At 45.5% G+C, this 12720-nt stretch overlaps 1 protein-coding gene across 1 annotated transcript in view; it reads left to right on the top strand.

Annotated features, from left to right (window-relative positions):
• The window catches only part of MDGA1 (MAM domain containing glycosylphosphatidylinositol anchor 1), a 152834-nt gene that overhangs the window by 124341 nt on the left and 15773 nt on the right, over positions 1 to 12720 (top strand). The gene's annotated exons all lie outside the window — the stretch shown is intronic.

Here is a 12720-nt window from a genome sequence, read left to right as displayed (position 1 = left end):
AGTTTCCATATCCAGTCAAGGAGCAATTGCTAATTTGTCACCTCTTGATTATAATTTCATTAATTTGAATAATAGATGCACTCTTCCCACAGCACACTGGGTTATTAATCACCTGCTGGACTGGAGCCTGACTGAAAAATCAGGGCCCAGGCAGGAATGTGTCCGCCCTTCAATAAACGGGGTTAATTAACAGCTCTCTGCTCAGCACTGTAGATGTCACTGGGAGGAAGTACACTCCTGAGTCTGGTCACCACACTTCTGTTCACTTGTGGCACAGCTGAGAAGTTTAACTACAAAATCTGGGCAAGGCTGAAACCCTGACAACCATGGGTGCTGGTCTGTGGTTCACTGAGCAGGTCTCCGTCTTGTGTCTTTCTTCTGAGGGGTCAGACTAGGTCAAAGGTGTTTGCACACACCTCTATTTCCCCTGCAGACAGGCTGCTCCATGCTGTAGTCAAGCTGGCAGGGGCAGGATGCTCAGACAGAAGAGCACTGTCAATGTTGGCTCACACCAGGTTTTCCTGAACTTGCTGGTCCCGCTTAGCTGACCGAGTCCAGCTGTTAATGATGTCTGGCAAACTCGCATGTTCCTGCAGCTAGCCCTCATGGTAAGTCAGCTCTGCTGCCTAATTCCTGCATGTCCTGGAGGCTTGGAGAGGGATCTCATTTTTTGTAACTTCAGTGAAGACTGGGCCAGACTGGTGGGAGACTGGCAAGGAAAGATGTAGGGAGAGGAGGCCTCTTTTGCTTTCTTTGCTTTGAAAATACAACTGTGTGTCATATCCCAAGTTCATTCACAGGTAAAGTAAAAGCCATCAACTTTTGCTTGCTTTTGGACAAGAGCTCTGTTTTACAGCTCTCATTGGGCAGTCTGTCTGGAAATGGGATGAACTGGTCATACCAGGGAATCAATTAATTATAGGTTTTTTGCTTTTAGCATTTTAACTCTTTACTCATTTGCTCCACCAGCAAATTACCCAGAGCAAAAGCTACACTAACTCCCAAAATCTAAGAAAGCCACTAAGTGCCATTTTCTGTTCCTCAGCTTCAGATGCCTTTTACATCTGTTGATTTTTCTCTTCATACCTAATGTTGTGGCCCCTGCCTGCTCTCCATTTTGCTTTTGTTGCACAAAGGGGCTGATAAATTTGTACAAGGTGGATAGACTCTAATGTCAAATGATTATTTCCAGTGTGGGTGCTGCTGAGCTGAGAGGGAATAAATTATTTTAAAATTAGACTGACTAGATAGAGTCAGAGAATGAAAGAGAACTAAATGAGAAAATGTTCTTTTTCTCTTGTCCCAGAATACGTGAATATGTGCAATACGTGACTTGGTCTAGCAAACCCACTCTGTATCTCTCTGCAGATTGAAACTTGGTATCTTGTATCTGCTCAACACTGGAGTTTCTTTCGGGGCAGGTCACAATATTCTGTAACCATTTTGGCTTCTCTTTTGCATATTGTGGCAGCAGGGTGAAACTGAGACCTCTACAGGAAAAATCAGAATGCCTAGTAATCGGAACTTGTCTGGTTTTCATCATTCCCACTGTGATAATTACTAACTCTTACGCTACTTGATCTTCTTCCTTACTGCCACACTGGCAACACTCTGGTATAGCTCTCCTCATCTCTGCACGTGCACAAATAAACCCGCGTTCAGGACGTGCTTGTTTCACCACCTCAATCTAAATTTCTAATGCGTGTTGATTACTCCCTGGCTGGTTTTGCTTGTATGGAAGTTGTGAAACCCTTCCAGAAAGCTGTACATTTTTTGGATGGTGCCAGGCTTGATACCCCTAGTGGCTGAAGTCCTCTCAGAGTTTTTAGGGTAAAGCAAGTTTATTCAGCATTTCTTCTTTAACCGTGGGTTAGAGGAGAGTGTAGGACTCGGTAGGCCTTCTGTCAAATGAGGGGACAGACCCTGCCCTCCTACCCATATCACATATCCAACATTATGAAGGTAAAGATGGGGTTGCTACAATCCTGAGCCATGCCTTGCTTCCCACATATCTGGCTATCCCTGATGCCTCCAGTCGTGGCCCCAACCTCTGGCTCACCTAGTGCCAGCACAGTCCTACTGAACCAGGTGCCAGCCCCGCTGAGCCAACCGTAGCATTTAGCAAGAGCGTATCAGATTGTTTCTGTTGGCAGACAGTGCCTGCAAGAGGGTATCTCCCAGCCCAAGCTTTTCCTAGCAACCCTAGCTCCATTTTGGAGCAAACCAAAGCTCTGTCACTACGGACAGAAGCCATATAAAATCCCGACATTTATTTATTTTTTTAATAACCCTTTTATTACCTTTTTTCCCCCTCTACAGAACTTGAAAGCTGGTTTACTCTCACAATTTGACTATAAAATATCCATAGCCATCCAGGCAAATCTTCCCTGGGAGAGTTCCCAGACACTACTCGTTTATAATAGATATGACGAAAGAGAGAAACAGAATACAAATGGACTGGTTGTAGCCATGGCATAAAATATTCAGCGACTAGCAGAGCAGGACGATGTTGAATCTCTCTCAGCTGATGAGAACGCAGGATGAAGGGGAGCTCCCTGAAGGCAATTCCCGTTCTTCTGAAGTTATTTGGTCATCGGTTTTTCTTCCTCTGGCCCCCTCTGGAGCGAGCATTCACATTGCCCTATGATCCTGCCTGCCTAAACACAAAAATCAGAGGGAGGGGAAGGAAAGAAGTCTCAGACATTCAAGAACATTGTGCCTGGTGCAGATGCATCAAATGAGGAATTGCTTGCTTTCCTCAGGGGAGGAAACTAGCCATGGCAGGCAGCAACCATTTGCCAAGTTCAAAAAGCCTTTTTGTCAGGTTGGGTGGGAGAGTCAGCATCACAGCTGGGAGCAAATCCTCAAGTCCTTGCTTCAACCATCAGACTCATCTTCCTCCCTTTCCAGGGGCTGCCAAACAAGAGGAGTTTGAAGCTTTGGTCTGGTCCCAGCATTTTGACATCACTGGCATAACTGAAACCGGGTGAGATAAGTCCTGTGACAGGATTGCCCTGTTGGATTGTTACAGGCTCTTCAGGAGAGATAGACAGAGCAGAAGAGGTGCAGGGATGGCACTGCGTGTAATAGAAGGATTAGAATGTATGGAGCTCACAGTTGGCAATGGCACAATTGAGAGCCTCTGGATAAGAATCAAGGGGCAAACAAATAATGTGGATGTCATTGTGGGGGTCTACTATAGATCTCCCAGCCAGAACGATGATGACAACGAATTATTCTTTGAGGAACTAAGAGACACTTCCAGATCAACTGCCCTTGTTCTTATGGGGGCATCAATTTGCCATGAATTAACTGGGAGCACCACACAGCTGGTACAGCCCAGGCCAGAAGATTCCTAAAAAATCTGGATGACAATTTTATGGAACAGGTTCTAAGGAAGCCAACTCAGAAAACTACCGTCTTCGATCTGCTGCTTATCAACAGAGTGAATCTTGTGAACAAAGTGGAGATTAGTGGCTGTCTTTGCCACAGTGACCAGAAAAAGACCGAATTTAAGATCTCTGTTGACAGGAGAAGTGCCAGCAAAACCTGAACTCTGGATGTGAGAAGAGCAGACTTCAGGCTTCTCAGGGAATTAGTAAGTAAGGTCATCTGGGAAAACGTTTTTGCAGGTGCTGCGGTCCAGCAGTGATGGTCACTTTTCCAACATCACTTCCTAAGGGCACAGGAGCAGGCAATGCCCAAATGTCAGAAGTCAAGCAGACAAGGCAGAATGTCGGCTTGACTGAAAAGGAATCTTCTCTTGGAAAAAAGGCAAAGAAGGAAGGTGTATGCCCAGAGGAAGCAAGGTCAAGTGACTTGGGAAGAATTCAGAGATGCTACTTACAGCTGTAGGAAGAAAATTTGTGCGACCAAAGCTCAACAGGAGTTGAAGCTGATGAGAAATGGAGGAGACAATAAAAAAGGGTTTTTTCAAATACATTAATGGCAATAGGCAGGATAGAAATAGCATCAACCTGTTACAGGATGAGAATGGTCACCTCACAAACAGGGACAGAGACAAGGCAGAGGTGTTCTTTTTCTCTGTCTTCAGTGCAGCTGACGGGCCAAGGGGGTCTTGGTGCCCTGAGCTGTTGGACCATGACTGTGAAAATGATCAACTCCCAGTCAACCCTGAAATTTTACAGGATCTGCTGCTCCAGCTGGATCCCTACAAATCTATAGGGCCTGATGGGATTCATCCCAGAATCCTCAAAGAGCTGGCTGATGTCATCACACAACCTCTCTTGATGACTTTTGAATGCTCTTGGGATTCCAGAGAGATCCCAGCTGACTGGAAGCTACCAAATGTCCCGATTTTCAAGAAGGGCAGGAAGGAGGACCCTGGAAACTACAGACCTGTCAGTCTCACTTCAGTACCTGGTAAAAACTAATGGAGAAGATTGTTCAGGGAAGTACTTAAAAACACCTGAAAGACAACGTTGTCACTGGTCGCAGCCAGCACGGCTTCCTGAAAGACCTGCTTATCAAAACCGATTTCCTTTCATGACAACATAACCCACCTAGGTGATAAAGGGAAGCCAGTTCATTTTTGGATCTTTTTGGATTTCAGTAAAGCTTTTGATACTGTCTCTCACAGGATCCTTCTGGACAAAATGCCCATCACACAGCTGGATAAACACACCATGTAGTGGGTGAGCAATTGACTCACTGGTTGAGCACAGAGGGTAATAGAGAATGGGGGAACATCAGCTGGAGACCTGTCACTAGTGGGGTTCTGCAGGGCTCGGTCTTATGCCCTATGCTCTTCAACATCTTCATAAATCACTTGGACATGGGACTGGAAGGGACACTAAGTAAGTTTGCAGATGACACAAAACTGGAGGAACTGTTGACTCTCTCGAAGGCAGGGAGGCCCTGCAGAGAGACCTTGACAAATTAGAGGGCTGGGCAATCACCAACCGTATGAAGTTCAACAAGGGGAAGTGCCAGATTCTGCACCTGGGATGGGGCAACCCTGGATGTATGGACAGACTGGGGAATGAGATGCTGGAAAGCAGTGCCATGGAAAAAGACCTGGGCGTCCTGGTCAGAGGCAAGCTGAATATGGATTGCTCCCACCACAGTCCCCTGCCACCTTTTTCTCATGTCTCCTAACTGGTAACCAGGTTACAGTGTGCACTTCCTCCTGCTTCCTGCTAGATGCTCTTACAGACCCTGCAGCAAAAGACATCTTCATGGTCAGGTCACAGGATGAAGGTTGCTCAGAGGCATGTGGATACCTCCTCTTGGTAGACCCTTTTAAAACTATGTATTTAATAGCGGTAGTCACTGCACGCAGTTTTATGATGGTTGGCCTCAGAGAGGGGAGAAGGCAAAGACCCCTCCTTGCCCTGGGGTACCTCCTAAGATGGGACTGTTCAGCTGCTTTTTATAGTGAAACTGGCAAGTCTTAGTCTTCAGGAGCTGGGCCTGATTGAATGCAAAGTTTGAAGACTCTGCTCTTGGCTTGCAATTTTTGTACTTTGAGCCTCCTTTCTGCACTAGAAGCGTCATGGTCTTACTTTGGCCAGTTCCTCTCCCAGAAATCAGGCAACTGGCTTATTTTCTGGCATGTGTCCAGCATCTATGAAACTTATGAAGACTTAAAGGTGTGGTTGTTCCAATGTTGACCCAGACCTTACCTGAACACCCCAGCTAAGTCTAGCCTATGTATAATCAAGATGGGAAGCTTCCAATGAAATTGTAAAGTACTTATTGCTCTCTACGGCTTCTTGAGGGTGGAAGGTGTTGATCCCTGGTATCCAGTGACAGGACACATGGGAATGGTTCAGAACTGCGTCAGGGAAAGATCAAATTTCTTTACTGAGAGGGTGGTCAGACACTGGAAAAGGCTTCCTCGAGAGGTGTTCACAGTGGCCAGGCAGTTGGACTAGTTGATGGTTGTAGGTCCTTTCCAACTTCGCTTTCCCTTCTCTTCCCTTTTGTTTTTTTCTCTTTCTGTCCTATTCCACTCTGTTCTGAGATAGCATCAGCAACAGTGCTTGGGACTGATGAAGAGAGATTTGGGTTCTGAGTCACTGGAAACAATGAGACCTGATCAGATCACTTGCCACAGCATTCGAGTTCAAGAAAGCCATTAGCTGTTTCACAGAGGTAATTGAGTTGTGGGCAGCCACTTACACTGGTGTTGTCACCACTGATGCCTTCCTGCTGAGAGGGAATCATAGATCTGAAAGGCTTGCCAAAGTGAATTGCTTCTTTACTTCTTCAACTCAGATAATGCAACTAGTGCAAAGGTGTGTTTCAAAGGCTGTGGTAGATGATCACATGCCAGTGGGTGCCATGTAGCTGCATCTCATTTCTAACAGGAGTCAGAGCTGTCAGGTCACACAGTTACCAGTACCAGTACCAGTTATGTCAATTGAAAAGCAGTTTGAACCTCAAAAACGTTGTTTTTGTAAGATTCAACATCGTAGCTTCCTCATTTCTACCCAAACTTCATTTATGAACACAGCACCCTGCTACTGCACAGTTGTGCAGGTGGTGCCCTGGAGGTAGCTGCATTCTATTGGATACATGAAGTATTGTTTTTTAAGTCCATGCCATTATCTCCAGAGCAATAACTCTACACATTAGAGATTACATCACTGGATTGATTGAGGGGAAGCTGATTTTCCTAATGAATATGATTCATGTCCCTCTAGGCTCTTGAAACCAAGTTGCAGTTAGAGTTAAGTGAAGAGTTTGAAATGAAAAATGTACTCAGTTTTTTTAATACTCATTCTTTTTCCACTTATTCAAATGGGTTCGTGGCTTTACTCATTCCTCCGTTAATAAATATGTATTTGACTAATGTTTTGTTCAGAGATCCAGCAGCTTCCTGTAGGCTATGGTATGGACCCTTTGGATAGATTGTGGTCTCTTCTAGTAGTATCTGCTTGGTTTTTTGGGAAGTTAGTCAAATACCATGACCATGAGCAAGGATTATAAATATCTGGCAAGATAACTACATATTTGTGAAGTGTCATTCAACTTCTGTAGGTTCAATAGAGTGGCTCTGAACCAAAGACCATTAAAGTCACTGTTTTTCTAAAGACTTCAGTGAACTTTGGATTAGAGGCATAGATTTAAAGATAATTAAGACTCAATGGGACCAATACATTGTCTAATCAAACTTCCTGCATAACCAAGGGCAGAAAACTCCTTCAGTTGCTTTTGCTGGAGCCCAGTAAATACTATGTGTCTATACCTTCATTGGATGTTTACTTACAAAGAGCATCAACAGTATGTTTGATATGGCATGTGGGACTGAATTATCATAAGCCGAAGAGCAGGGCATGTAAAGCTGAAAAAAACATGGAGAGAAGGGAAAGTATTCACATGTGGATTGGCTACATGTCATTTTTATTCTGCAAATATTGTGTCTTCATGTTGTTTGCAGGCATTCTGCTTAGTATGTTGAATATGGGTTCACTGATCTCCACCTTTTCTTGCTCCTCACAAAGAGTGCATCACTGAATTGAGTTCCCAGTGCAGATAGCCACTGAAATGCTGTCTTCATCAAAAGTCTTCTGTCTTGCCAGTTGAATGTCTGGCCATATTCTTGCTACAGAATTTGTTGGGAAGGTTGTCAAAGGCACAGACACTGGCACCAATTCATTTGCAGATGCCCTGAATCCCCACATATCATCTTTGCTCCTGGTCACCTGATATGAGTCATTGTTACTCCTCTTGTTGGAAGTTGCTATGATCTCCCCATCCTTCCTCCAGGCTTTAAGCAAAGACTCCTTCCATTCAGACTTGGCTCACAGCAGCAGCCTTGTGCAAAGTTGAGGGGCCGTAAGGATATACTGTGACTTGTCTGTCTCCCGAGACATCAGGTGCTGCATCAATTATTCCGCCCCTGAAACTGCTAAATACAAACTTAACAGACACTTAAGAGGAAACAGGAGCACTCAGTGCATATCCAGCTACTTCTTTAGCACTCCCTTGTTACTATTCTATTCTCTTTGTGGACTGTTAACTGTTCCACTATTGGTCATTCCAGGTGCACATCTGGATACCCCACATAGGTGTTCTGACAGGATAAAGGTTATGGGGCCAGAGTGCAAAAGCATCATGCACTACTTATGCAACCAATCCCAATCTGTACTTGAGCTTCAAGAAGACATGATTTTGTAAAATGTATGGAAATGATTCCCAGAAAACAAAAAAAGTGCTCAGCAAGTATCAGTCATCACCACCACTTCTAGGGGTGACTTCCTCTCCCAAAGAGAGATCTACAGGGATGATAGGCACCCCAACACTTGAATTGAAGGAGTTTGCAAATCCAGGTTGAGAGTCTCACTGTCTCAGCTAGTCCCCTTGAAGTTTTTTGATGAAGTACAAGCAGGCATGAAATGGGAAAGGAGTGTCTTGCTATAATGCATACTGATTCAAAGCTGGGAACACAGCCTACTCTAACAAAGAGCCTTTGTGCAGCAAATCACTTCCTAGGCCTGAACCATTCATCCTCTCACTGTCTCCTTGGGTCAGGCAGAGGAGGAGGCCAGAGAACAGCTTTTGAGTGGTGTCTTCTGTTCAGTAGGAAGAATATATGAACTCAGCTGCTCCTTCCTGCTGTCTTACTGGCTTCAGCATCACAGTAAAACAGCCCATCTGCTCCACGCCCTGCAGCCATGCAGCTGCCCTGTGCTTGGCTCCCGGGACTGAGACACCACAGACAGGGTGATGATGGGGAAATACAGAAATTGTTAATAGAGATAGAGAAGAGACGGGCAAAATTTTCCTTGGTGTACATACATCTGTGTCTGCAGGGTTTTTGTCAGGAGCCCTCCCACATACATCACTTGTATTTTGGGGGCTCTAGGAGTCTCCATCCTCTCTGGCTGAGGTCTTTGCAAAGCCTGCCTACAGAAGGGAGGCAGGCAGGCAGACTCCCCTGTCTGGCTGTTGTGCTCTTTTAAACCTGGCACTGTCTATGAAGCAGACTTCTGTTTCAGCTCGTCTGAGAGTGCAGAGCACAGTGCGTGCTCTCAGTCTGAGAGCTGAGCACGTGAATTCCGCAAAGGACCCATCTGTGTCTGGTGGCAAAGATGAAAGGGTCAGTTATCAAAGCTGGGAGGAGAAAGAGCATTTGCCTGGAGGCATCTGGGCATGTCACGAAACAGAGGGTGAACAAGGAGCAAACAGACCTCACAGCTGAACTGTGGTTCACTCTGCTTCTTGAGTCTGCAAAATTGGTAGGAAAGTTTCCTACACATGGTCTCCTTCTTGCTACGCTAATCATACTCTCATTTTTAATGGTTGGACTTGATGATCTTAAAGGTCTTTTCCAACCTAAACCATTTTATGATTTTCCCCCAGGCTGGCCTTTCCTCTCTATATAGTACCCAGCACAGCAGGTAAGAGAGAAGGAGCTACAGCAGGTAAGAGGGAAGGAGCTACCCCCATTGGCATCATCCCATCCTGCTTACCAGCAACTGTGCAGAGAAATGACGGCAGCAGTGTCCATTTCACTGCCGAACACCTGGGGCTCCCCCTGCTCTGCCTGCAGCTCAGTCAGAGGCAACGCTGGGCTCATACACAGCCATGACCCCAAAAAGTGACAAGCTCTGAACTTACCCATGAATCACCCCTCCTGTACCCTCCCTCTACTCTGTTCTGGCTGCCTATTAGATGGGCGTTTGTCCTTCCAAGATAGTATAAATTTAGTGTTATGAAGCATCAAGATTTTTTTCTCACACTTTTGAATTCCTTAAGCCACATCTTGTTGTCCACACATAGAAAGCCTGTTACTGATCACAAACAACCTCTGAGGGAATTTTCCATGAAAAGCGGTGGCAGAATTTTGTTCCATAAATACAATATCAAAGATGGAAGTCTTCTATCTTTCGTCTTCCTATGCTAACAGTTTCTCTAACTATACTGTGGATCAAATGAGCAGAGGAGCTCAAGCATAGTTCCATTGCAAGTCTGCTCTTGCCATATCACCATCTGCTCTATATGTACACAGACAGCTGGGGATATGCTAGAGGGAAGGAGCTATAGCTGTAGCTTGCCTACCTTCCTCTCGTTAGCTCTTGCATTCCTCATCATGAGAAAGCTGTGACTATACCATTGCATTTACCCCACTTCTGCAGGCCGCAGGTCCCCCACCTCCAGTGTGTATCCCCCAGGCATCCATCCATACAGGCATCCAGCCATCCACAGGGTGCAGTGTTGTTGCTTCTCTGCTGGCCCATTCCCTCCATCCCAAAATTCACGTACATGCCAGACAGGTGAGATGGACAATGATGGATCATAGATCAATCTGTGCAATTGACTTTGCAATGTTAGGGAATATTGCTTCAATCCCAGCCTCATTTGAGGGTGGTTTAGGAGGTCAGGGGTGGAAATGTGTTTGTTTCTTTGGGGGCTTTTAAATCTATTGTAAACTCCAAAGAAAATTTTCTGTAGTTAGATTTTCACAGGTTTGCTGTAGGGGAAACAATGCCCCTCAAAACTCACCATATTATTATTTATATTCCTAAAAAGTCCCAGCCACAGCAGGGAACTGGAGGCTTGAATTCCTGATCCCTTTCTCTCTTCTCATTCCCTACTGTAATGAGGCACAGCAATTAGCCAACTTGCAGCACAGCACTTAACATGCTCAGTTTCCCAGTGGGGATGCCTTGTGAGTAGAAGTGGGATAGTGGTGCTTTCCCAACTCTGACCAAGATGAGCTCTCTGAACCCTCCTGCTTTGAAGTTAGTGAAGTGGTGGCTGCAGGAAGAGGTCTATGTAGTGACCCTGTGACTGGACACAGGGGACTCTGCAGACCAAGCTGAGAACTGTTAAAGACATGTAGAGACAAAGTTCTCTGTAATCAGAAGTCAAAGCAGCCCAGAGGCTTTAATTATCTTACTGCACATATGTTAAATGTATGAAGCATCCTGAGAGACTGTGAACGAGTAAATATATCCTATCATGGCATGAAGACAACTTCCATTCCTAGAAATTATGAGTCAATACCAGCTGATATTATTTCTCCATCTCTATCTGTGCTACAATTATTTTTCCACACTCTGCTCTCTAGCTCACAGAGCAGTCACTTTCCCCCACAGCTCTGTAACTGAAAACACTAGCCTGACACTGACTGCTATTCATTAACATCCATTTAAATGAGAGAGGGAGTGACCTGTCTTTGTTGCAGAGATTATAAACAGTAATAGATTCTTTCTAGAGACTGTCATTTGCTCCTGGGATTTGCCTGCACTAAGCTTTGGGCTTTTAGTTTCTGATCAGTGTGTTAAAATTAAACACTTAAGGAAGTGCTCAGAGCCCCTGTTAGAAAGGTAAGAGCTCTTTTCTCCCTGGATTGATTTCTCCTTGGATTGGTTTTAGCCCTCATGTTGAATCTGCAGGTGACTCTGCTAAGCTATGCAAGGTCTAAGTCCTCATTGTGTATCTCTTTCCATCCACTGCATATCTCTTGCAATCAATCAGCTTCTTATCTCAGTCTGTCTTGTCTGCAGTTGAAATGCCATGGGAATTTCCATGGGGGCTTTCAGCCTTGAATTCCCAGTTGATGCCAAATCTAAACTGGAGCTGCAGCCAGGAATTCTCGTGAATAGCTGATCACCTGAGATTGCCCCATGCTGGAGCAGGGATCCTGCAGGAGCACAGCAGGGAGTCCCAGTGAGACCAGGCTGCGTTCCAGCCTGCAGCCAGCCCAGCTCCTGGCTGTAGATTTCAACAGCCTTCCCTACCCATCCCGTGAAGCTCTGCTGCACTTGGCATGGCACCCCATCTCTCAGCGTGCAGCATCCTCTCTTTGCTTCCTGACTGCTCCAGCTGCCTGCCTTCCATCTGAGCCATAAAAACTGAGCTGCGTCTTAGCCTTTTCCTACAACATCACCCTCCGTTGACCCCCCCTCCAGTTTCCCTGAAGAGAACTCTTGAAGAAACCTCTACCTTCTCTGCAATCCTGCATAGACTGTGCCAGTGGCCCTGCCCTTACAGACCCTACCTCCCTCCTACCGCTGCCTGCGCTGGTCCTTCTGGATCTACACTGCAATTCATTGCAACAGTGAAGTCCCCATCCTGTGGAAACTGAGTGAAGACCTTTTCTTGTTATGAGAAGGTAACATTTAAAAGCATCCCTTGGGCTACTGTATCTGGCAGCCTAGCTGGTGCTCTTTTGTGTGAGTGCCACTCTTTTGAAATGCCAGTTCTGGTCTTAAAGGCAGCCAGCAGAAGGTACCACTCGCTCTCCCTGTAATTGATTCCTCATCACTCGTCACTGGCCTTTATTCTCCCTTTTGATTAGGAAGAAGGAATAATACAGATTACAAGACAAATACAAAAAGATTGCCTTATATGGGAAGAGGTAGCAACAGGATTGCTGGTGTCCTGGGATTTTTCTTTTGTTTATTTGTCTCTGGTTGGCTGGAGAGATTTAGCAGCAGATAGATGGTCTATTTTTGTGTGTCCCTCACCAGCAGATACCCTTAGGAAATGCCAGATAGGGGAGATGGGTAAGGGGCAAGAATGACAGAAATAGGTAACAAAACTGGCCAGCTGGTTTTGGACTCTGATACAGGAGAGTAGGCACAACTGCAGTTTAAAACCAGGCAAAAAGGGTGACTGCAGCACTGGAGAACATCCCATATGGGCCTTTCACATCTGCACTGATGGGAATTTGAAGAGCAAGTGACACTTTGGTTCTTCCTCCGTTTGTAACCACTGGAAGGGGAGAAGAGCTCAGGCACTTAT

This window comes from Pipra filicauda, unplaced genomic scaffold, assembly GCF_003945595.2.
Source record: "Pipra filicauda isolate LSUMZ 115617 unplaced genomic scaffold, ASM394559v2 scaffold72_size3293161_pilon, whole genome shotgun sequence".
Classification (NCBI taxonomy): Eukaryota; Metazoa; Chordata; class Aves; order Passeriformes; family Pipridae; genus Pipra; species Pipra filicauda.
The sequence above is the reverse complement of the archived record's forward strand: the minus strand, read 5'-3'. Positions and strand labels throughout refer to the sequence as shown.